Source organism: Alligator sinensis, unplaced genomic scaffold (assembly GCF_000455745.1).
Source record: "Alligator sinensis unplaced genomic scaffold, ASM45574v1 scaffold59_1, whole genome shotgun sequence".
Lineage (NCBI taxonomy): Eukaryota > Metazoa > Chordata > Crocodylia > Alligatoridae > Alligator > Alligator sinensis.
This window is the reverse complement of record NW_005841878.1, coordinates 3338777-3365237: the sequence shown is the minus strand read 5'-3', so window position 1 is coordinate 3365237 and position 26461 is coordinate 3338777. Positions and strand designations below refer to the sequence as shown.

Sequence of the window (26461 nt, the reverse complement as noted above, 5' to 3'; positions counted from 1 at the left end):
GTTGCTCTCTTCTCCCATCCACGTGGCTAATGTGTGAGTAATTGTTCTGCAGTTAAAAATGCAGATGATGCTAGAAGTGAGGTTAGCAAGGTGTCATGGTGAGCTCTGGTTTATGAAATCTTTTTTTGTTGATCCTTTAAGAGACTGTCAAAAGAGAAGCTTCTTGATGGTGCCCAATGACCAGTGACTCGTGTCATTCTCAGGCTCTGCAAAGTCTCTGCTGCTTTTTTGCAAGCTGTGACCCCGATATCCCCTTGGGCAAATCTTATGTTTATATTTTTTGAGGGAAGAGGGCGAAAAAGTAGAGATGTTGAAAACAACTGGAGATAAAAGAAGGAAACTTGCTTAGTATTAGCATTTCTTTTAATGGTGATTTTGTAAAATCTCGCATTCCAGACTTGCCTATGAGTGGTATTTAGGTCATAATTCACTAAAGTCTTCCAAGAGTAATTGCTAAATCTACTTAAGCAAAGTGTGATTAGGATTGTGTATCTAGCATACTTGATGCAAAACTAAGGCGATGACTTATGAAAATGGAGCAAACTATCCCTTTGTCTGTCTAAAACCATATTCTAAGAAAGCTACTTGTTCAGAAGTCTAGTTACTAAAAAGTAATGATTTTATAATTTTTATGTAAAAATCATAATATACTCACATGTATATACACACATTTATACACACATATATCATAAATAATATATAAATAAATGGGCATTTCATTTAGAGACAAAAAATAAGAAATTACATTATTTTAATATGTGTATAAGTGGTATGATGTGATTTGGATACTCCTATTTATTCCATTATTGTAATACAAGAACAAGGGGAAAGCAATTACATAAAAGGCAAGACATTTTAACATTATAGAAGTACATCTTTACACAATGTATAATTTATCTGTGGAATGTGTGACCCCATGGTATAACTGAAGTAAGGTGTGTAGTACAGTCTTTAAAAGGAATAAACGCTTTTATCACCGATAGGAGTGTTGTCCATAGTTACACTATCTACATTAAACATTTACAAGTGATATCAGCCTACACATTTCAGGACAGAAGTCAACCACTAACTGTCCTAGGTTTAGTAAACAGCTTCTGTCATAGACATGTTGTTGTTTAACTGCCCATTACACCATTTTCTGAGGCATCTGGTACTGAGAATGATGGGAGAGAACAGACAGACCAAAGCCAGTTCCTTTGGCTTTTTGTTGTTTTAATGTTTTGTTGCACACTTTGAACTTTTTCTGTGAATATCTTCCCTCTGTTTCCACAGTCCTAATTTTCCTTCCACTATTTGTTTTGAAGTCCTGCATGTGATCTTTCCCATGGTCCTCCTTCTTAAACCCCCTTTACTCTCTTCTGTTTTTATTTTTACATTTTAATGTTCATCGAGTGCGCAAGTTTCCTAAGTTTCTGATGAGTGCTGTGTGCAAATAATACACGTCTCTCCAACTGTCTTGCGAATTGGCTCACCTCTGTCTGATATCTGTATAGTAAAAGGTGTGTTTTGCTTTTTAGGGGGAGTGGGAAAGGTATAGGCATTGAAAACAATTCAAAGTCAAGAAAGAAAATTCATTACAGGGCTATGATTGGAAATTCTTTTAATTTACCTTTCCTCCCATTTCTCTGACTTGCATTTCCTTCTGCTTCACTTCTCTGCTGTGCATCTCCCACTCTCTCTCATTGCCTTCCCGTGGTGTTTCATTCTGTATGTGCTAACAGTTAACCAAGATTGATTATAATCCTGCTCTAAAATAGAATCTAGAGTCTGTCCAATATATTTCAGTTGTTTGTGAATTCAAGGGTGGAGTTACTGTGCAGCAAACCTTCCTTCATTGTGGAAGAGCAACAGTACTGCCTTCTCAAAATTTGGAAGGAAGAATCTGGGGAGAACAGGTTTCTTCCAAGAAATATACATTCAGGGCAATTGACTACCTTGGATCTGTCAGAACCACAGAGTTATCTGAATCACTCTTCTGCTGTTGCAACTGTATACAAGTACACACGTGTGTGTTTGTTGTGTACATGGCTACTTTAAACGTGAGACATTCAGAGAAGCCAATCTCCTCCCTCACTGGAAACTTAAGGGATTTTTCAGGATGGCTGCTCACAGCTCAACTCTCCTACCAGAGGCTTCAAGAATGATGGAATGGCTTCTCATGCAAGATCTGAATAAGTCTGCAAATAAAAAACAGGGGACAACAAGGCGCTAAACAGAATCATCATGGAGGGAAGTGTGAGCATATTATCTACCCTTGTCGTACACTGAAATTACACATGTACTAAAGAAGAGGAAAAGGTATATGCGACTTCCCACAGAGTGTGTGCATTTGAGATATAGATAGATAGATATATTTACATTATTGAACAGATGGAAACCAAGCAGCATCTTTGCTGAAGAAAATCTATAAACTAGATGCTCAAAGGAAATGTGGCACAGAAGAAAGTGAAAACCAAAAATCCCCTCAGAAAACCAGGATCTTTGATATTTTTTTTTTCTTCGAGAAGGACAGTTGCATTTCAGTAGTATGGGCAGTAAAAATAGACTTTGTCACATCATAAAAGTGGACCTTTCCGGAGTGCTAACTCATTGCATGATCTAACTCTTAAAAATTTAACAGGAAATATTTGAATTAAAGAAAGCCAGCCTTTAAGGCATCTTGTAACAGTTACTTTCTCCTTAAAGGGTTAGGGGTTCTGGGGTCAGCTGCTCCAGTTCAGTCATCACACAAAGCTGAAAAGAAAATAAGTGAGTATGGAGTGAAGGGGTGTGGACGAAGCAAATTACTTCCCAAAGTGGGAATTTGGGAGTGGGTAAAGGGATGATGTTTCCACAGTATAGCACTGTGCATAAATGCTCATGCTAGCTCTGGATATACCTGGTACAGTGCAGTACTATGCAGAGATACTAGCTCAGATCCCAGAAATAGTATAACTGCATCAGCATGGTACTAATGGGGCTATTAGCTACTATTGGTTCTGAATTTAGGTTATGCTAACATACGCTATGTAGGCATATGAGAGGAGCCAGAGAAAAAAACGGGTACCTGTAACCCATGGTGAGTAAAGGAACTGTTTAGTTTCAACATTTTCTTGAAGTTTTAGGTTGACAAATAAAACTTTGCCCTGAAAATGATTAAAAGCCTGGGAAAACAGCACTTGTACATCTGAGTTACCCCAAAAGAAACTTGTACCTCCATCTTAGAATCATAGAAAATTAGTGTTGAAAGGGACCTCAGGAGGTTGTCTAGTCCAACCCTCAGTTCAAAGCAGGACCATCCTCAACTAGATCATTCCAGCCAGGGCTTTTAAGGCCTGGCTCAACAAAACTTTCAAGGATGGAGATTCTACCACTTCTCTGGGTAACCAGTTCCAGTGCTTCACTACTGTCCTAGTGAGGGAGTTTTTCCTAATATCCAACCTAAACTTCCTTTGCTGCAACTTGAGACCATTGCTCCTTGTTCTGTCATCTGCCACCACTGACAACAGTCTAGCTCCGTTCTCTTTGGCACAACCCTACAGGTAGTTGAAGGCTGCTATCAAATCCCCCCCTCAGTTTTCTCTTCTACAGACTAAATAAGCCCAGTTCTCTCAGCCCCTCCTCATCAGTCATGTGCCCCAGCCCCCTAACCATTTTCACTGTCCTTCACTAGACTGTCTCCAACTTGTCCAGGTCCTTTCTATAGTGGGGGTCCAAAACTGGACAAAGTACTCTAGATGTGGTCTCACCAGTGCAGAACTGAGTGAAATAATTATTTCCCTCAATCTTTTAGCAACACTCCTACTGATGCAGCCCAGTAGGCTGTTAGCCTTCTTGTCAACAAGGGCACACTGTTCACTGACATCCAGCTTATTGTCCACTGTAACCCCCAGGTCCTTTTCTGCAGAGCTGCTGTCCAACCAACCAGTCAGCCACCAGTCTATACATGGGGGATTGTTCTGTGCAAAGTACAGGACTTTGGATTTGTCCTTGTTGAACCTCATGAGATTTCTTTTGGCCTAATCCTCCAATTTGTCTAGGTCACTCTGAATCCTAACCCTACTTTCCAACATATCTGCTACTCCACCCTGCTTCATGTCATCTGTGAACTTGCTGAGGTTGCAGTCCATCCCATCTTCCAGTGGTCTTTGTCATGTCCAAGCACCTTAGCTGATATTGTCATGGCAATTCATGAAAGGAGAGGTTGTTTTTAATGTAGTTAGCTCACAAGACAGTTAAAGATTTTCTTAAAAATAACAAAAAGGCTGCTGGTTCTGTGAAAATTAATTATTACTATATAAACTATATATTCTTAAAATAATCAGCCAGAAAAGAATCTTTTAAGCTAGCTCTTTACAAGGAGTTCCTTCTCTCTCATTTTTATTGCGCTACTTATTCTGAGTCAGAATACCACAGACCCAGGGTGTCTCGAGATCCTTTCAAGGATGCTGTGTGGTGCCACACAATGTTAGCATGGTTAGGTTTGCAAACATGATTCACAAGATAAACCCAGAGATTTCAAATGGAAACCCATGGTTGCAGTCTTTCTGAGTACTTTGTAACAGAAAAGATGCTCCATTATTTGTCTGTAATAAAAAAAGAGTGAAAAACAAAACCTGCATTTTCAGAGTTTATCCAGAGGTAACTTGACTCTAAAAAGGTTGAGAACCACTGCTCTAGGATAAACCCACAGGCCACCCCATCTATTACGCATGTGATTTTTGGATTGTACCAGAGTATTTGTGCCTTGCAGAGATCACTTCCAGGTCACTTCTCGTTTGTATACTGGGGGTGGGGAGGAGTGATCCATTTCAAGAACTAGTGCTGACTGCAGTTGTGTCAGAGTGACACAGGGAGATAGGTGGGCTTAGGTAGGCCAGTTTGAGGCCATTTAAGACTTCTGTGCTCTGGGGAACAGTAGACTCCATACTGAGATGTCCTGCCAAGTATTCTAACAGGCTTTGCTCGGTCAACAAGAAGTTACATTCTGAACCAGTCTTGGTCTCCAAACATTGTTAAAGTATAGCCATTTATAAAATGTACTGCAAAATTATAATCTTGAGGTAACATGCAAAATGGTGATGAAGGCCACTTTCCAAAGCAAATCATAAATTGTAGGACTGGAAAGGATCATAAAAGATAATTTAGGTCAGTACCTCTCAACCATTTTAAACATGAGGCATTCCCTTTAACTTTTGTAAATTGAGTGGTACCCTCTTTCAGAAACTAATTTATTTATGATAGTGCTTACCTGCTTGAAGAGGGACCAGGAAGGAAGAGGAGCAGCCGGCAGGGAAGAGCCTGTACTGCAGTGAGAGAGGATAGGAAGAATGGCTGGAAGGCTAGAGCCGGCACTTACTTCCTCACAAGAGCTTGCGCTTATTTTGCTGATCTCCTTTCTTCTAGCAGCACCCTTCAGAAGCTGCTGTTGGACTGTGGTTGAGAATCACTGATCTAATTCAATTTCCTGCACTTAGGCAGGATTAAGTATACTGTGGCCACCCCTATAAAATGTTTTTCTAATCAATTCTTAAAAGCTTGTGGTGATAGAGATCTTCAAGTTCACTAGGTAGCCTGTTCCAGTGTTTTAGTGCCTTAACAGTTAGAAATATTTTTTTTTAATATCAAACCTAAATCTTCTTTGCTGCAATCTAAGCCATTTTCTTCTTGTCCTAACCCCAGTGGACATGGAAATCGCTGTCTTCTTTATAGCAGCCTGTTATAGCTCCTATAATAGCACTGGGAGATATTATTATCATGGCCTCCCTTCTTTTGTTTGGGCTAAACAAACACTTTTTCTTCAGCCTTTCTCCATCGGTTTTGGCTTTTGTAAAATTATTCTTGATCTTATTCTCAGGGCTATCTTGGATTGGCCGTCATCTTTCTGTGTGTGGTAGCCTCCTAGCCAAGTGTCTGTGGTACAAAGCTAATAGGATTACCGGTTTAAAATTTTGTCAAGTAGAAGGCAGAGGTCTGGAATCAATTCTAAGTTGTGAAGCTGGTTACTAATGGTAAAGGTATACTTTCAACCGAAAGAAGTGGTGGTGCCATTTCCACCTCTGACAGCTTCCTCCAAGTCATTATAATCACCTCAATTTTCTTTGGGTGGAGCCTCGACCTTCTCATTCTTTTCTTATCACAGCTAGATATCATATGAGGTGCTAAACTGCACTGTGTGTGACATGATAGAAACATACAGTTGGTTGTCAATAGAATATTGAACACACCACAACTCATGTCTTTTTCTTATTTGTCCTAAGAGTCCCATCACATGTTTGAACAGGAATGGGTACAGAACAGTACTTGCGTAGTACTCTACACACTACAGGGCTTTTCTGGACGATGAATGAACAGCTATGTCCACTATTGCCAGCATCCCCAGGCTAATCAACACTACTTCATGAGTTACGCTATGAAAGATAGCTGCTGGCCTTTAATAATATCTGCTTTGACACCTGATCTTCATCCACTGCCAAGAAGTGATCAACCATTCACTCAGCCAATCAGGTTTTGCACTAAGGCCAAATATCTTCAAATTTAGCTCCATTGGGAGCATGATGCAATAAATCAAAATAGAGGCAAGAATGTCCAGGATTCCTGGGGTGAGTTTCAAAAGTGGTGGTGTCACCTCATTCAGGTGAGATGAGAATAATTCCTCTTGGTCAGTGCTATTGTCCAGCATGTCTAAAAGCAACTGTGCAATTCACGGGTTTTACTGGGTCAAAGATGGTTAGGTTCTCTCAAAACAGCAGAGCTATGTAAAATCTTTTCTCCTTTCCTGCTCCTAGAAACTATGTTGGAAAGTATGAATCCTTTCTTTCTTGCTGTTTATCTGAACACCCCCCACCCCACCATCTGGTAGTTTCAACATTAAATATGCCTTTGAAAGGAACTTTGTGCACTAAAGAGGAAGAAGATAACATGGATCAGTTTTTATCCTACAATGGATCAAATAGATACATTTGCAGTACTATTGTTGTTATTAAAACTTAAGCTATAACTCGCATCTTTTTTCAGGCCTCCCAGCAACTTTTTGGTTTCAGTTTCATTCAGGAGCAATATATCTTCTATGCAAACCCCAGCAAAATACAATCAGTCATCACACCACCAAACAAAGAAAAACAAAGACTTGAATTTGGAAGGAAAGTTGCATCCAACTTCTAGATCACTGTCATCACTGTCTGCATCGCTTAAAGTGGTCATTTCAGAGAGACTTTTGAAGCTCATAGGATATATCACTCCATGGATATGTCAGTCCAGACAGACTTAGATTTGTTGGCTTAAGTATTGCTGCAAATGAACAAAAAAGCAGAAGTAAAAAGAGTATGCATCAACTGTAACGCAAGTTGATTGATCATATAGGAAAAAAATTATCCAATAATGGCTATAGGCAACCATTCAAGCAGTAATGTGTTCCTACTTAATGTTATTGATTGTACCCTTGAGAAATGATGGCAGAATATTGTTTCCAAGAGGTATTATTTGAGAATAGCGAAAAGTATGACAAGAGGATTTTGCCATTGGCTCAGCCAATAAAAATAAAATTAAAAAGGGGGAAGAACTTTTCAGGTGTAGTCATTCTAAAACTTTGCTCTGCAACAAAACTTTGCAACAGCCCAAAAGCATCTCCTGGAGTTTGCAACATTCTTCCACAGCCCCCAGACACAGGATGTTTCCCAGTGATGCGTGGGAGAACTCTTCGGAAGATCCTCTACATTTACATGTTTGCCTTCAGGATGCAGAAATGTTGAACTGAATGCGGAGAGGATTTTGATTGAAATAAGGCACACAATTTTCATGACAAAGGACTACGCAGAGGTTGTGAATGCATCAAAGCAATTGAAAACAGTTTTGGAAGGTCTTGACAGATAACAGGCTGACACTATAGTTACAATCTCAGTGGAAATCTGACTTGACCTAATTAAATAACAAACAACTGGAATCAAACAATATTGAAGAATGTTTCAGAGAAACCATGGAACTATTTCTGGTCTCACATACAAAGGTCATAATCCAATAGCAGGAAGAACCTGAAATGTGGCTACTTATTTATAAACTTGATTTTTGGAATTTTACTTGGAGAACGGCAATTTTTTCATTTCTATTAAAAAAGTGTTTCTTTTTCTGTTTCAGGGCTACCAGGTATGTTTATGAAGTGAATCACAGTATTTTGTGTTTAATCACTTCATGAAACTTTCAAGAGTCGTCTTTTTATTTTCTTTCCCCCTCCTACAACTTGGTGTTTTTTGGAGGTAGTGGTTGAAGGGGCTTCTTACAGGAGCTTCTTTAACGAAGTGGCTTGTTATAACCTTCATTTTTTTCAGTTGTTTTCTATGGTCTGACAGCATACTTTTTCTTATTTTTGTTGAGGTTCTGTACAGGTCAGTTGCTTATCAAGGTTTTATCTTCATCAGACATTAGTAAAGTCAGCCAAAAACACTCTCTGGATGCAGTGAGAGAGCACGAGAGTGGGAACCCTGTCATGGTTCCACAGGGAATGCCAGGCCTCTACCCTTTCTATTGTTCCTCTGAGATTACATCTTTAGAGCTAGCTTTTGGCCTTTACTTTTTTAAATTTTAAGGCCCAGTAGACCCACAGTACCCTAAGTGTGGGTCCCTGGTTTCAGCACTTCTTTTCTTTACAATTCTTTTTGTCGGTCAAATTAGTTTAGATCTCTGTCACAAGTTTACGCTTCTTGTAAGTTAAATAACAAGCAGATGATTTGCAGGAACATGGAGTAGCTTTTTCAAAACAAGTCAGCATATATTAGTCAACCAGAATTGTAGGGTCTTTAGACCAAACTAGTAATGTAAAACGCACTGGCAGCATTTTGTTCAAGTTGATAGCATTTTGCTTCTGGAATGTCATCTGGCAAAGTGCCTTCTTAGCTACTTACCACATTGCTGTCAAGAGACCCAACTGCTAGATCCATAGGTGTTTTTAAGCCTCTGAAATCTAAACCAAATTTAAGCCCTTCGGTGTTGCGTCTTCCAGGCACGTTCTTGGTGTAATATCTTCAAACAGCTCTTCTTGAGAGCTGGAGTCCAGCTCCTGTCTTTAGTCTTGATTCCCATTAGAAGTTGAATAGTCCTCTCCCCAGGCTCGGTCCAAATGTTTGAGCCCTCTGGCTTGCATCTTAACTCTTGAAAGTAGTGCGAGAGGTGTGAGTGCATGGACATGCACATATAGGTAGACTTTGCACAGTTACTGATCACATCTATCCTTAAAACTAACGACAGCAGTTTACAAATCTTCAAAGAATGCAATTAACTTCCTAAACACAATCTCTTTACTCTAGGTTACGTTTCCTTAGAAAATCCCTGAGGGTCTTTCTACCCACTCCCCTTATCTTGACCTTGGACTGAGAGGAAAATGGCTTAAGGCTTGCCATTTGATACCTTCCCAGCCCCTCCATCAGCTGACTTCCATATCAGCTTCCATCAGGTAGTAACACACTTTTGCCCGAAGACTTTGTTGCCAAGGCGACCTTTCCCCACTGACAAACCAGTTCCCCACAGCAGGAGTTAGCTCATTGTCTAGGCTGATTACATTTCAGTGGTATAGCACTTAAGTCAATGACCCTCTATTCTTAGCTCTCTGCTAGCCCCTTTTGAAATTATACTCCAAGGTGGAGGGTGAAAAACAGTAGGTAACCAGGGACCAGCCTTATAATCAAAATGGAATTTACAGTCTGATTATGTACAGAGCTCATGATTTCAGGTAGAATTCCTAAATTGTACTGAAAGACTCTACAAATCATTATGGTCTCTCTGTCCAGCAGTGTCAGGGGCTCCTATACACATGTAGGGAGGCTGTAGTTACAGTGCATTGGAGCAGACTCAATTAATTGAGTCTGCTGGAGCGTAGCAATTACTGTATTCCAGCAGACTCCAGCGTCATGTGTATCAGCATCCCCATGCTGCAAAATGGTGGCAGGGCACTTTAAGCTAAAGCTTGTTCATTGAGCTTTAGTTCAAAATGCCCTGCTGCCATCTTTCAGTGCAGAGATGTTGATGCACATGATGCTTCAGGCGCTTTTAATTAACATGGCTCTTGGAGCTGCACTAATTAAAGTGCCTCTCCCGCCTTCCAGAGCACGTGTATAAATGCCCCAGAATTTTATTTCTCTCACTGCTCTGGGCAGCAGGTAATTTTACCAGAGTCCTGACACTTCAGTCTTTGTCTCAAGCCTGAGTCCCATTGTTTTGATATATTCTATCTCCATTGATGCAAGATACTGAAAGTTAATACCTAGTTGCTAGTCTTCCACTGTATCTCAAGGTTGTCAGTCCTTGATGGTTCATTCAAACCAAAATGCTTACCGTCAACATGACTCCTACATAATCCCCTGTCCCATGTTCTCTACCTCTCTACATATAGACAGTGGCACAGTCTGTACTGCTTCATTCTTGCTACAGCACCTTTAAACTTGCATTAAACAGGAGGGGTTAGAATTAAAACTTTCAGTATCTCACGGGTAATATGGTCACCTTCAGACTACATGAGAGACTGCTAAATACTGGTGTTTGGATCTTCACAAATTAAAAAGATCAAAATTGAGCTTCATTTTACCTGTCCCCATGACAGCCTTCAGCTACATCATTGGTACTTTGAAATTAGTGGTATTGGAGATATGTATCTACATGGATGTTCAGGGTATGATTTGGAGCTCAAGTCCTTTTGACTTTTTTCAATCTGTTTGTGTGGTCAAAAGGAGGTGGTTCACCAAGAAGACTAGTGCTGTGTAAATACCTTACCTAGGACTTGATAAGTGTCAAGGAATCAGAGTAGTCTTGATAAAGCAGGAATTCCTTTGCTACCACCTCTCAGGATTGCCTCATCTTTTCGCAAGTCCTCCTTTTCTCCTCCAGAATGAGAGATGTTAAAACAGTAATTGGACTCATTCTAATTTTCAGGACATGGGTGCTTGAGTAAATACAGGGCAATTACTTTAAGGGATGTTGTCACCTTGTCTTCCACAAAGAAGATAATGATAATCGTTTCCAATAACAGACTTGGTATCTCCCTCCTGAAATTTATTGGTCAAGAAACATATTGATCTAGTTTGCAGGTTACAGCCTGAAGCTCCCCAGGCACATCTAAAACTTCAGCGTGTAACAATGGCTAAAACTTAAAGAAGACTCTACATTCAGTCCCTGATACTCATATCCACATGTAGGCCAATGGTCCCTTTCCAAATTAAGCAGCCTTGTCAAGAAGTAGAAAGTTTCACTAGTTGGTTTCACTTTGATTGTAGGCAGTTCTATTAGTTTGTTTCACCTTCTGGCTGTAATTCTCTAACACAATGCTATAAGGTTTAGATTGCAAGTACTGTGTAAGACTTTTTAAATCTAAGCCAAATATTGTTTTCAGTAGAATTTAAAAAAAAAATTACAAAACACTTCCATTGATCTTAGGCCTAAAAGATAAAAAAAATAAAATAAAACCCTAAATGTTCCTGTAAATTGAATTTACATTGTAATTTCAATCGTCGTGTCCTCTTTTTAAAATTGCCTTTGTGTTTTAAATTGACATCTTATCCTTCTCAGAAATCCTTATTGTAATGATTCGTTATGCTTTACTTGCAATAATGAAACACAAATAAATGTAAAATCATTCATTTTCTGATCGATTTGGACTTAGAAGATAATTCTTCTCTGTTAAAGACCATTTAAAAAGGCTACTATGGCAACCAAAATTAATAACAAACAAAGAAGCTGTTGGTTAATTGTTCAGACTGACTAGAATAAGAAAACCCTAAATCTTTACTGAAGCATTTAATATTTTCTCAATTGCGTTTGATTATTTATTTGAAGAGTAAGTTAGTGTATTTCTTGAAAGGCTGGCCTCCTGACTGGAAAAATGAAGTTAATGGTAATAATAAGCAGTCTGTTTGTTGTTGATCTTGCCTCTGTTGATAACATGGACGTGCTCCATAGGTTTTAGGTCATACTCAGTGAGCCTTTCTGGTTTGCTACCTAGTCTTTGTCAATTGTTGATAGCATGGTCAGCAACAAGTTAGAAGAACAAAGGTGATCCCAAAGGTGGTCCCTGCCACCAAGAGTTTCTAGTCAAGACAAATATAATATGAAAGTCTACCATGGATCTGGAAAACAATGGTATCTGATTGCCTTTTAAAATGCAAGGTTGGGATGGTAGTGATGATATGTTGATGTGAGCTAACGAGCCTGACGTGACAGGCAAGGAATATATCTCTTCCTAGGAAAGGAGGAGGAGCCCTTGGGAGCCATGCAAACAGTTAAGTGTATACACAAATGCTTTTTATTATCAAAGTTGTCATATTATGCTCTATAAAGCAGAATTGATTTGTTTTGTACAATGCAAGGATTCAGCCAACAAACTGATACGAGGCATAATTTACGGACAAGCTGATGTGCTTTACTTCTGGAATAAATTACAGTTTGGGAAAATACATCTATAGAAAGAGTTTAGAGTATGAAACATTTAGGCATTGTTCATTTTTATGTATGCATTTGTCTCGGGGATCCAAACATATGTTTGAAATCCATCTGGTCAACAGCCTGTAAGGTCGACAACCGTATGGCCAAAAGCCTGCATCCCTGGAAAGCTAACGGGGAGAATGAGGAGAGAAGCTGTCACCTAGCAACATGATGCTAACTTTCCTCTCCCTTTTAGGCAGTATTTACTTTCTTGAGGTGTCAGCTTTCTAACCATATGGCTGCTGAACTTCTGAGTGTCAGCTATATGGAATTAAACCCTATAAATATGAATAGAAGAGTCAGGAAGTACCTACTTCGACTTCTATAACAATATATTTTAACTGTACAGTACATCGACAAAGAACAAGTTTCTAAGCCTGTGATAGAGATTGAAAGTAGTTTCTAAGTAGCTAAGTAAATTCTTCTGTAACTATCTTTTCAGTTAAGAGCTAAATCCAGCCCAACAAAAACAGGTCTACTCTAGAATTTTGGTTGCAACCAGGTATCATATTTTGTTCTTTATTCAGTAAGATGATGTGCCTCTGCTCTTATAATTAAAACCTTTTTTCCAGCCGACTCGGATGATTTAATGCTGTAGTTGTAGGATTAAAATATCATACCACAGTATCTAAATATTTTAAATAGACACCCCAAAACTGTAGTTGCAGTTACAGTTGTTCACCAGCTGTACTCTATTGTGGCTACTAGTAATACTTCATCTTATAATATTATAAAATAATGATCCAAATGATCCAGATATGGATATGCTACAACTACCTCTGGGACTTGTATCTGTATGTTGTCAGTGTGTCAGCTATGGTAATGAACAACAGATCATGATCTTTCAGTCTTTATTTAGGCAAAACTCCCACTAGCTTTACTAGGAGTTTGCTTCATAGAAATTACACAGCTAGAAGTCATTATGGTATCTGTACTGGGAAAGCTGTCATGTTTACTTTTTGCAAATTTGACAGGTATGTTTGAAAAAAATTCTTACCCTAAAATAAGGCTTTAGAATATTTTTCCCTTCCTCTGCTCTAGTACTCAACAGCTATTAGAAAACCGTTTGTGTTTTTAAAGGTAACTATAGAGCTAGATGAAGAGAAGAAAAAAGAAAAGGTGTTATGATTAGTAGGAAATGGATTCCTTTCGGTACAGTAGTTAAGATGCCACAGACCACCATTCCTTCCCAGTTCTCCCTTCAGTTCTGCCATCCATGATATCTATACCAAACAGTGTCATCAGTTAGCTAGTGATGCAGGTTCATACATATTTACCAACTTGCAAATTATGCATAGGCAGCTCTGAGAATAGCTGTTCTTTGTCTTTCTGCTTTTCTTCCTTCTCTAATGATTCAAAATGCTTACTCGTCTAGCATCAGAGGGCTGTATTCTGAGCTTACAGCTTCCTTTTGTACACCAATTATGTCTTCATAATTTAAATGCTGTTTTATTTGCTGATTTGGAAGCATCCTTATTGGTTGAATGAGGTTTTTTTCATCCTGCAACTGTTCTTTGATATAATGATTTATTAAGGTACTAGGAGAAATATTGATCCTGCTAATAGCTTCTGCCTTGCAACATAATGCTTTACATTTTACTTAGCTGAAAGGGCCACATTCCTTCTCCCATTCTCTGATTGACCATAAATGCTTTGGCCTTTCCCCAGCAATTATCACACTTACCAAAGCAGTGGGTAAAAGTCAAGTATTTATAGACTAATTAGAGAAGTCAACATGTCCAAATAATGTACTTTACATAATACAAGGAATCACTGGATAGCGCAGTGAAATTAGGAGTGGTTGTATAAAACTTAAAAGCAAATGGAGAGAGTCAGAAGACTTATATTGTTGATTAGGCTTGTATTTCCAGGGTTATTAGGTGAAGTAATGCACTATGACTATGATTCATTGATGGCATTTATGCTTGCCCTATATTGCTATTTGCCTTTTAGTTCTTTCTCCTGCATCCTCCTTCTTGAAAAAGCTTTCTAGTGTTATTGCCTATAAGAAGATGGTGCAGGCATCAATTTTGGTCTGGAGCTGATTCTTACTACAGTTTTCATTATTCACCTTGGAAAGTGCATTATTTCTATGGTAACCACCAACATTGCAAGGAAATCGAGGACAATTGTCTGAAAAATACAGAACAAAGGTTTTAAAGGACAACATTCCACACACTTTTATTCACCGAAGTGAAGTGAAACTAGCCTCCATATACACTCTGTCTTTGAAAGCCTAACTCATGGTCTGTCAGTTTGTGGGCTCACAATTTAAAGATGTATGGACATTTGTTTGAATTGTTTTAGTGTTAACCAACAACCTCTTTGCTTCAGATTCTCTTCCAGTAATTTGGACATGGAGTTAACTGCCAGACAGGGGTTTGGTGAGGCTTAATTATTAATTCCTTTAAAAACTGAAATTTTTTTGTGAGATGTGCGATTAGACTGTGGAAGTAACTGCCTCAGGATGGTGAGGCTGAGAATTCAACAAGGTTATAAAGGAATTGGATGGTTGGTTATATGGATAATCAGGATATCCGAGTTATAACAGCTAATGAAAATGCACCCAGAAGAGAGATTCAGCCTCATGCTTTGATTTTTAAGCTAGTCTGAGTGTTAAGGGGTAGGAAGGGAACTAATGTATGGGGAAAGGGGGAGCAGATTATTAGGGCTGTGCCAAGCTTCAGGTGCTGATTGGATTCGGAGGAGATTCAGCCTGATTCGGTGGCCAAATCTCCAAATCTGAATCGAATCAGGGGATCATTTAAAACGTCCAAATTGATTCGAAGCTCTCCATATCTTTTAAAAAGATTTGGAGACCTTTGATGATTTGGACAGCCTTCGCCCACTGGAGCAGGGAGCTGGAGCTGGACTCCATTCCTGTAAACAGGCAGGGAAGGGAGGGCTGGAGGAGGGGACCATGGGGGGACCCCTGACAGGCTCCGGCCCCCCTGATCCCTGTCCACTCCCCCAGCCCCCCCAGCGAATTGAATCGCTGTCCCGTGAATTGGCCAAATCTGAAGTGAATACTAGCCACTTCTCACAGGCCTACAGATTATCCCACATCTGCTTTCTATCAACCTCCCTCTGAAGCACCTAGGATCCTGGACAAGATGGACTTTGAGATTGATTTTGTATGGCAATTTTCATATTATAAAATAGCTTTGGATGTAAGGTACCATGGAAATGCAAAGTTGTATCATTGTCCCAGTTGAGATTTCTGTTTATAAACTCACTTTGTTGCCTAATTTAAATACCATATGGCACAATTCCTTCTTCTTTAATAGTGAATGTAATGCTTGTGAAAGGTGCCAAGTTAGCAGCACAGAAAAGTAACATCCTTCACCCAAAGAATGGGCACAATAGGAGAGGCTGCAATTAAGGGTGTTGCTGTACATTACAATTAGTATATGCTTATTCTAAGGAATTTTAGACTGTGTTAAACTGGTAATATTAGCACATGCCGCGAGCAGTCACATGTTAAGGGTTAATACCCTCTGTAATGTGGACTGCACTGATCTGCCCTTAGAGGGTTGGCGAGCAGAACCCTGGCTAGGAGCTGCCAGTCTGCTCCAAGCCTGCCCTGCTTGCTGGCTCTCTAGGGCAGTATAGGCTTCATGATTAGTACCTTACCAATGCCCCCCTGGCCCAGATTGGGCCCTACCAGCCCATAATAGCCATAGCAGAAGAGTTCACATTGAGGACCCTGTTGGATTCCAACACATCTGCTATATTCTGCTAAATACCTTGTTATCAACAATCTCAGATATGAAAGATTCTGGAAAAAAAACCTAGTTTATGACAAGGACATGAGGAGAAGAAGAAGAACTGGGAGTGGTATCTTGTGGGATACTGGAGGACCACTCCCAACTCAAATTAGCCCTGTAGAGGACTTTGATGCGACTGTAACATGAGCTCCATAACACCGGTTAAAGATAATATTCGCCTGAAGAGGACTCTCTAAAATGAGGAGAGGATACTTAGCTCATCTTTTTCTTACTTAATATGTGGACACTCTCATTTTAAGAGCCCTTAACACATGTGAAAGTTAACATGTAACAATGCTTCTTGTACTGCTTCAACACTGGGGCTTACCTCTCATGTGAATCATTCAATCTTTGACCTCTTCTAAGCAAATGATGAGCAATAAATAACTTTTTAAAGAGATACTATAGTGTAAGAATGAGGTTGTACCCATGATGCTCCAGAATTTATGCACAGCAAGGATTTCTTTGGGTGATATCATTTATTGATCAAATATGTAGTATAATTTATTGATCAAATATGTAGTTGGGATAAAGTTAGACAAACTTTTGAATGCAAGATATTCTTTATCAGGTCTGTGATCATAGGAACTAAGTGCAGCATAGTGCCTCTAAACAGATATTTCCATTTTTCCTATTTCCTAGTGAAGACACATTGTAAAGTCTCAGATGCAGCTGCTATTTATAAGAGTGCTCAGGCAATGGTTTTCTTATAATTTGTGAATAAGTGCATTGCAAATATCTGCACTGTGTGCTGTGTTGGTTTGTTGCGTGGGAATTGATGGTTTTGGTAGGTTAGCAACATTTTGCCAGTTTGATTTTACAAGTGCAAGTGCATTTGCTTGCATATGACATGCACACTGTCTCCCAAAATTAGCCCTCCGAAATTGGGGTGCATATCTAAGTGGGAAGCTGATTTTCTGTGCCAGGACTTCACTGCATGGAGGTAGAGAAGAATAAAGACACTGTGCTACAGGATGGCTACTAGCTGCTTTCTCTTCCTGCCAGGAAGCAGGAAAGGACACAGTCTAGTGTTAACTCTTTCACAACCATTTTTAAATTGGTACCAGTTTCAGCAGGTTTGATCCCATAACAAGTATATGTGGGATATATGTATTACTGAGGTGGTACCCATTACATTGGACTATGCCTGCTCCAGCTACATGGCAGAGAGATGGAAGCTGGCAGCCATGTTGTAGCACAGTGTCTTTATGAAAAAATCCCAGTTCTAGGCCATGACTTTTCTTGTACATGCTGTCTTCCAAAATCAAGATGCGTGTCTTATTTGGGCATGGCTATGGAGGGTTGTGATTCTGTTTTGTATTGTTCAGAATCAGCTTTCAGTGAATATTTGGACTTCAGATTACATTGTTTTCAGTATTTTCAGTTTTATTGCCATGAAGTTGATGTTTGCTCTGAGGGTATTATTCATAATATGCTCACCAGTCAGGTAGGAACTGGATTATAGATCACCAAATCATTTAAAGGTACGGCATGGAGTATCTGATATGTAAAATTAAGTTTTCGTGGCCCTGTCTGATATGAACCTAATTTGAAATATCTGAGGCTTGAGTGGGTGTAAGTTTTCTTTCATCTAACAGTATCAATAGGCCTGTACAGTTGTGTCTCAGCAGAAGATCTGACCCATTGGATGGAAACAATTTTAAAGCTGAATTATACCTAATTCTACATCCCAAGTGAATGTTAATGTCAAAATTGGGGCATACAAAATCTGTTTAAGGGATTTGTTTATGCTATAACTGATATTTGTAACTATTTCAGTGGCAACAAAAATGAAGAAGGGGAGGGTAGGGAGGTGAGAAATTAAGAGGAAATCAGACTTGAGTAAGCAGAGGGAATGAGTATAAGGAGAGGGAAGAGATAGGTGGGAGCCTATAAAACCAGGAGGGGAGAGAATTCTTGAACACAATGATATGGTTGTAGCAATAGTTTTCCGGGATATTTTGAACTGTGATGGGTGGACTACAGGTTGGGGCTTCTTTCAACATAGCTAGAAGCTGTGAGTTGTGTAATGCATACTACACCCGGCATGATCATACTGTGATACCATAGTCTCATCATATGGCTGGATACAAACATGCAGAAGGCAACCCCTCCCCCATTGATTTTAGTGGGTTTATCATCAGGGTGGTCAATCGACATTTTTCCATTTAATTTCTTTAAGTCATGATAACATTGTAAATGGGATTTTATTTTTCATTATTTACATAGTGTCTTCTATAATCTAGTTCACAATATTTAAGTCAGTGTTTAAATGGCTCTACCTTGTCACAATTTAAGGTGAGGTAACCATAGATCCAATTTTAGTTTAACTGAGAACAACAAAAATATATGTGTTAGTTTTAGTGTTCCAAATATTCACATACTTGAATAATTAGATTTATTCCCATTGAACGTATTGGGACTAAGTGATCTAAAATATATCTTTTATTGGGCCAGCTGCACAACTGGGATGAAGTTAGACAAGCTTTCAAGTGCATTCAGAAGCTTGTCTAACTTTATCCCAACTATGCCTTGGTCCACAGAAAGATATCATCCAAAAAAATCCTTGTCTCTCACACAATTCCTGAACCATCTTGATTGCAACACCATTCTAATACTATGTATAGAGGTATTCATTTGTAAGTTTTTTCAGGACTAAGGTTCTGATCTGATGTGTATTTTATGTTTAGCTCAAATTATTTGATATTCATTATGTATTCCAATAACATTTGTCTGCTACCTATCTGGGTATTTCTCTGCAAATATTATGTACTATAACTATAAAAAGGAAAGGGAATGCTAATGAATCACAGAACAATATACTGTAATTGTTACATCAGGAAGTTTAGGTAAAATAGAAATGTTGTTTATGATATTTGATGCAGTCTTTGTTTGTACATATTATAGTGTACATAACATGCAGTCCTCAGACCTTGTTACGTGTGTAGAACAAATGTGATTAAATTTAATTTTAGAAAACAGATTTTGACTGAATATAGATGATTTGGTGTTTAACAAAGGTCATTCACCTCAAAGGGGAGAAATATGCCATGTAATTCTGTGAAGATAGCAACCCATATGACTCAGTTTTATTGCTCCATCTTTAAGTATGAACAAATGTCAGCTGCTTTCTGTCTGTGTGTGTTGAGGATTTGAAGAAATACTGTTCCGTGTGAAGATAGTGTTCAAATATAGCAGTGCTGTAAAGAGTGAAATTCATAAACACATGCTTTTAATTTAAAAAATAAAGTTGTCTGAAATTTCTCTCTTACAATATAAACAGGTTTCTGTTGGGGTGTTGCTAAAGGAAATACAAATAATTGCTGAGGTTGCGGTGTCTAAAGCGAGTGTGGTCTATATTATGATGTCTAAATATCATTAACAAACATTTGCTAGTATTTGAAAACAGTGAAGAATAAAAGCCCAAAATATAAATTCTCCAGTTAAATAACTCTTTTTTTATATATAATATGTAATGAGGAGAATGCTTCCTTGAAGGCTGGAGTCCTTTTTTGTCCTGAGGTAAAATTAGATTGTTCTTTGTCATTCATAGATGACCTAGAGAGATTGTTTTGTCTCCCCTATAAGTGAGAAGGTGGTTGCTATGCCTGTTTCTCTCTGGCATCTTTTAAATGGGCTCGGGCAGCCCTGAAGTCTTCTGGCAGAAACTAGTGCATTTTGGCCTGTGGGCCATCAACACTGGCGTCTAACGCATTAATCATAACTTGATCCCAGATATTATGATTTTCACTTAATGTGCTGAATATTCTAACTTGGAGCCAGATTCTGATACCCTTGGTCATATTAGGTAGTGCCTTGTTTTACAACTTGTCCCATTGGGATGAACAAGACTTTTCATGGAGACAAAGGCTAATCGTTGTGAATAATGCTACTGGAATATGATCCTTTAATGAGAGGCTCTAGATTTGAACTGTCAGTGTAGATCTTGTTCTTCTTGGTTTGTTTGACTATGTTACTTGGATAGTAATAGTTTAGGAATTCAGGTAAATTATACATATAGTGAGAAGTGCTGAACTTAGAGGTTGAAATGATTTTTATATAAATACACACAAACACATGGGCCCTATGTCTCAGGGTATAAACAAACTTCACCAAATGAAGTAGATCAGCTGTGTTGTGCCAGCACAGCTGATCTGCTTCACTATATGAAAGGCATGTCACTTGTTGATCCTATTCTCTCATGAATAATCTTTATAGCTGCAAGCTCTTTCAGTGCATTCATCAATCTGTTTGCATGAGAAGGGCTCATAAAGCCAAATCATTTAAAAAAATGATTTTTCAGATAAGCTTATAGAGAAAACTGTGCCTTAATACAGTAATGATTAATCTTTCAAAGCCCAGGACACGTTATTGTGTTCTGTTGTGCTGCCATAGCCATATAAGTTCACTTTCTCATGTGAAATCTTGATCAAACTGTAACACAAGAGTTCAGAGCTATTTTATTTTTGACTTGACCTGGATTTAATTTAAGATGTAAAAATATAAGCTGGTGAAATAACACCAAGTAAAGGATTGTATTAAGTTGACATGTAAAAATAGAACATTTGAAATAAGGCATTTATATTGTTTAAATAGTAAATAGTTAACATTACTGAGTAATTGCCAGTACCATTTAAGATATTGATTGGTAGTTTATGTCATTTGAAACTTTTATAATAATTCTCAATAGCACAGAAAATACAAGGACTTAGATTTTTCTGGCATTTTATTGCACTTTTCAATGTATTGTTTTGATGTGTAGCCTTTTGCAAGTCTATCCCTGTGCCACAATTTTCCTATCTGTAAAATGAAGATGAGTAATAGCTACCAACTGAGGCTTCTAGTGAACATTAATGAATTAATGTTACAAACTAGTTCATGAGTATTGGATGGAGTCACTTATCACCATCTTCAGAGAAACATTTTTCAAACCTTTAATTTGGGAAGTTTTAAAATTTGCCAAGAAGAGAATGGGTGACATCACTATTGTATAGGCTTTTAAGATTACTGTCCTTCACCACTACTAGGAGCTAAATGCTTTCTTTAGATACATTGCTGGTATCCCTGAATGTCTCCATTTGTTCTTATCTGTCTTTTTCCTGTGCTGATTTAGAAATCTTCCATTTCTCCGGTGATTCAGACTGTTGTGATTCGAAGAGAAAAGTGCTTCTGAGAAGAAAAAGAAATGTTGGTATCTTTACATTTATGTTAGCATTGGTGCACAAACTGAAACGTCAAAATATTCGATGGTTGCAAGGTCTTGGACCAGACCCTCAGCTGATGTGAGGTGGCATAGCCTGCTGGAGACAACGGATCCATGCTGGCTACAGCTAAGGCTCTGGTGTTCCATATTTAACTTGCATACTTTCTGGAAGAAAAAGTCACAAAGGTACTAGTTAAAGCAGTGGTACTAAACCTGTGGCCTGTGAGCTAGATGCTGCCTACAAAGCCCTTTAGAATGGCCCTTCAACTAGCACCGCATCCCTGTCTGAGGTCATCAGCAAGTCAGCCAGACCCCTGCTGAAGATCAATATGTGCAGTGAGCTCTCAGTTCACCTCATGTTCGTGAAGGCTGTGGTCAGAGACCCATCAATTTCACTGGAATTTCTGGACCCAGGGGGAGGCTGCCACACTGCTTAGTTTTTTCTCCTGATGCTGAATTCAGTCTCCACTGAGTGAATTCAATAGCAGGGGGAAAAAGAGTGTAACGGTGACAGAATTCAGCCTCCGGGCTCTGGATCAGACCCTGTGCTGGCAACTGGTGAGCTAAGAGCTATGTATGCGGAGCTTTGGCAATGCTTCTGTGTGCAGCCCTTGGTCCATTTATGATTTTAAAATGTGTCTCGTTTGTTAAAAAAAAAAGAAAGGTTGAGCACTACAAAGTTTAAGGGTAGATTGATTTTTTTTTTGAAAGTGAAAAGCACTTTGGCCCAGATCCACAAAGATATTTAACTGCCTAACTCTCATCATAATCAGTGGGAGTTAGCTGTCTTAATGGCTTTGTCAGTCCAGCCTCTGTATATAAATTAAAGTTAGACTTTTTAAAAACTAATCTTTCTTTATACAAAATGATATTTTAGGATACCGTATGCAGAGAGAAGGGTTACCACCTGGACAGACAGGGAAGCTGTTCTCCTTTTTAACAGCTGAAGAGATAATTTATGAAGCAAAATATTCCAAGCTTTCCTCTGCTGCCCCTTTAACCTACCTTGGCTGGGATATTGTCAAATCAATCAAAGATTTTTATAACGTTCTAATCAGAAATTGTTCAGTTATATCAGGACTTCGCCAATTTAAAAAAAATATCAATCTTCTGCTCTCTTACCTGGGGCACTCCGCACATGCAGGTAAATGTGCAATGGGATCTAATGTGCAGTTCACACAATCGCGCCTCTTGCCATGCCACATGTACATGGTAGGAGGTGCGATTGTGGGATTGCGCATTAAATCCTATTGCGCCTAATTACCTTCACTAGCAAATAGCAAGCTTCTGCAGCTGAGAGTCCCACTCCCCCAAGTTGAGGGGCTCTCAGCCATAGGGGCACCCAATATACCTCTGGGGTGGGGGGACTGAAACGCTGGGAGAGAGGGTTGCCTCTGTGGCAGTTCTCTGACCTCAGGGGTATCCTGCACCCCGAGCCTTGGGGATTGTGACAGCTGTGATCCCCAAGGCCCTGGGGTTTCATGCTGAAAAGGGTGCTGTTGGGATCCCTGTCAACTGAGGAGCTCCTAGCTGCAGGGGAGACCCTGCTACATGTACAAATTAAGCTCTATAGCAACCTGCTATAAAGTTAGTACACATTTTCAAGGTCTAACTTTATAGCTGGTTGGAGTTTTTTATTGTGCGATAGCTACTTTGCATGTGTAGCTGGTCTCCATGTAATTGCACAATTATCTGGTTAATTGCGCACTGCCTGTAATGTGTAGATGGGCCTTGGAGAATGCTTCTTTCCTATAATCCTACTGCTATCAGTTCTCCTCATACAGGCCACTGGCCTTTCAGTTGAGCCAGACTGGATAGAATTCCTCTTTAGAGCAGTACAGCTGTGTGCTAACAAATCTAATTTGAAAAACATTGATGTTCAGGAACAAAAAAAAAAAAGCTTTTCTAACTTGACATCTCTAATATCCACCTTTAGGCACCACCCCATTTAGTGGAACAGAGCTTTTTACAAAGAAATATTTGAATTAATTGTTTTGAATTGTTTAGGTTTTAAAAAGACTTTGGAGACCACAAACTCCTGGCTTGGTTTTTTTAATTCTTTTTAACATTCTTGTGATGATCAGTGCCAGGATCAAACTTTTTCACTATTGATTACAGTGAGGGAGAAAACTGCTCTTGGTCTGTGGTCGTATTGACCAAGATTTTATACTGGAATTAGAAAACCCTTAAGTTTAGGGATTTCTAAATTGAAATATAGAGGCAACCTTGAAATGTACAATTTTAGCACAGTTACTGTCATAAAAATGAGCTACAAAGTAAAACTCTCTTCTGAATTAGAATGGATCAAGCATCGTTGCTAAGACTCATTTTCTCTTATGACATGTCTGTCCTCTCAGCATCTCAGTTGTGCAGTTTGCTTTTCTCCATTTCAGGGTTATATTTTGATCTGAGACTGGGATTAAGGAATTGTCACATCCCAGGGGAATTTGCTGTTTTATTTTTTAAAAATTTATCTGGCTGCAAGTTTATTTCTTGCCTATAGCTTCGGTAATCCATACTGATGAGGTGTCCTCTCAGCCACATGTGGAGAGAGGCAGATTTACGAATCAGGAGGAAACTCCTTTCACAAAGGGTCACGGCCGCTAGTGGAAATATGGACTCATCTATACCCTGTTTCATTAAGGAGCAGATTCTGGGATATAACTTCTCAGAAGAGCTGTTCTTTTTCAGAAGAAATAGTGAAAATGGAGAAATAGGAGGATTTTTACTAGTGGTCAGCACCCTGATAATGAAGGTCCTGTATGCCTAAACTGCTTGAGGTTATAATTGTATAGCGGGCAGTTGAGCCTTGCCTGCCAAAGAGCTCGGAGGACTGCTGGAACTCGACTGCAGATAAAGGAATTGTTAACCTGTTTGTAAAATGGGCTTGCCATACTGGTAAGAACTATAACTTCTGCAGTAGCTTAACAGTCAATTATTTGCAATGTAGCTGTATGATATTAATGGGTTCTGTTAGCTTGTTAATTCTAGGCATGTCTTTCCCTTGGGTCCTGTATGCATAAGCAGCTGAGACCCCATTGTGGTGAGAGGCACTTCTCCCTTCTGATTTGTTTTCTTATCTGTCAGTCACCTCCAAGGGCGGGGAGGGAGGGGGCAGAGAGAGAGAGAGAGAGAGAGAGAGAGAGAGAGAGAGAGATATTAGCATGGATTAGTGGAGGCCCCATTACATAAATATGCTTTAGAAATAGCATTCTTCTGGAAGGTGTAGTGGTTGCATAGCCTATAAATTTAATGAGACTATTTTCCTGATTTTGTGGAGTTTCATTTGAAGCTGGCAGCCTCACAGTGTAGCTCCACTAGCACACTCAAAAATGCAGGAGGGTTTTTTGTTTTCTTTTGGTATCTTGTCTGTAAGTGATTCCTTTAGTCCCATGAGGACTAAAAAGCTTTTCTCTGCTATCTGGTGATAATTTTCTAAAGGTCAGTGTTGTCATTCCTTTTTACAGGAAATCCTACCTGTCAACTGCTGCCCAAAAAGTACCAGGAAGATACTGCTTTTCACTCTATTCCTAGGGAGCCAGAATAATGGCACTTTCTGTATCTAGCTCCCCCTCAAACCCATTTTGCATTCATCTGGTTCTGTGCATTAAGATAACTCTGTTTTCTTAAAAAAAACACATTCTGCCTTCGGAATCATTTCTGTCCAAACGTCTCTGCTCTCTCATTCATACCAGTTAAGAGCACCTATGCAGATGTATAGCATGGAAATGATAGAGTTTGTTAATCCTTACCATGACAATTCCGTCTCTTCTTCAAATTAAAAAATAAATTTGAAAATCATGTGAAATGAAGCAAATATAGCTCCCAAACTCATTGTTCTGACGCTTGACTTTTGTAGATCTGGTCAATAATTTTTTTAAAATTAATTCCTTTCCTCCCTGCCAATGGAACATGCCAGTTTTTCAAAATGTATTTTTGTCATGGTACTGAGACAGTTTTAATGAAAATTTAATTGCAGATCCTGGATATAATTTCTGGTCAAAACCAGAGTGTGAGTAAATGAGAACAACAACATCTACCTCACACTGCCTTTATAGACTACTGTTTAAGGGCAGAGTAGAGACTTGAATCTGAGTCTCTGGCATCATAGTTGTATGCCCTAAATTCCAGTATGGGTAGTCTTTCTTTCAAGACTTCTTCTGAAATAAACAAAGGTCTTGGTTTTATCCCAATAGCAGTTGGGGGGGGAGGGGGGGGGGAGAATCTCAGTTTTTTGGGTTCCCTGTTACCTCTAATTGTGTGTCATTGTTAGTACTTGGGCACGAGCAACAAGCAATATATCATCACCTAGGAAAGGGGACATTTTAATTTGGATTAAAGAAGTATTCATCTCTATGAATCGGTCAAAGTTCAAATAGAAATTCATTTTTGCTCCTGATCTACTAATTACATGTACAGCCAAACCCAACTAAGCTCATTCTGTGTGCCGTATCATTAAAGAATGGATTGCGACTGATTGAAATTACTGTATTTCCATCAAGGGTCTTTGCAGGTCAGGTTAGTTGGCAAGATTTATAGTCTGAAAAGGAGGAGGTCAATGGATGTCAGCAGTTAAGAAATATATTGTTCTGTTGGAGGAAGCTTCTTTTCTGAATTGCTCTTTTTCTCATTCGTAACATCCCTTCACATCCTTATACATCATGGACTTTAATTCTAAAATACTGTAGTTTCTTGTCAATTCTTATTCTTTGAACCACCAAAAACCATTGTGTGAAGTGCTACTTTCAAAATCCCTTTCTCAGGAAAGGAAGATCATGATGGCAATGCTTAATTTTCCTGGATGAGATCTAATTTTAGCCCTGTATTGTCTACAGAGACTGGCCTCAGATTTGCTCAATGTGAGTAGGGAGGCAATCACTTTCTCGTTGCAATAACTATAATAACCATCTTCTGTCCCCTCCTCTGGCCTCACAGAAAAGTAAAGAAGAGTGGAAAGTGAGAAAAAACTCAATAGAAAGATTATTTCTGAGGGTGAGATTTATAGACAGAAATGACAGAAGATGTCACTGAAAGAGCAGTAGCACAGGAT

At 39.0% G+C, this 26461-nt stretch overlaps 1 protein-coding gene across 35 annotated transcripts in view; it reads left to right on the top strand.

Annotated features, from left to right (window-relative positions):
• The window catches only part of ENOX1 (ecto-NOX disulfide-thiol exchanger 1), a 542128-nt gene that overhangs the window by 173113 nt on the left and 342554 nt on the right, over window positions 1-26461 (top strand). For 30 of the 35 annotated variants that reach the window (XR_003092514.1, XR_003092515.1, XR_003092516.1 and 27 more), the window contains one exon: window positions 21322-21395. The exons of the other annotated variants lie outside the window; for them this stretch is intronic. The gene's annotated coding sequence lies outside the window, so the exon portion shown is untranslated. The remainder of the gene's footprint in view (window positions 1-21321; window positions 21396-26461) is intronic. 35 annotated transcript variants of the gene reach the window in all.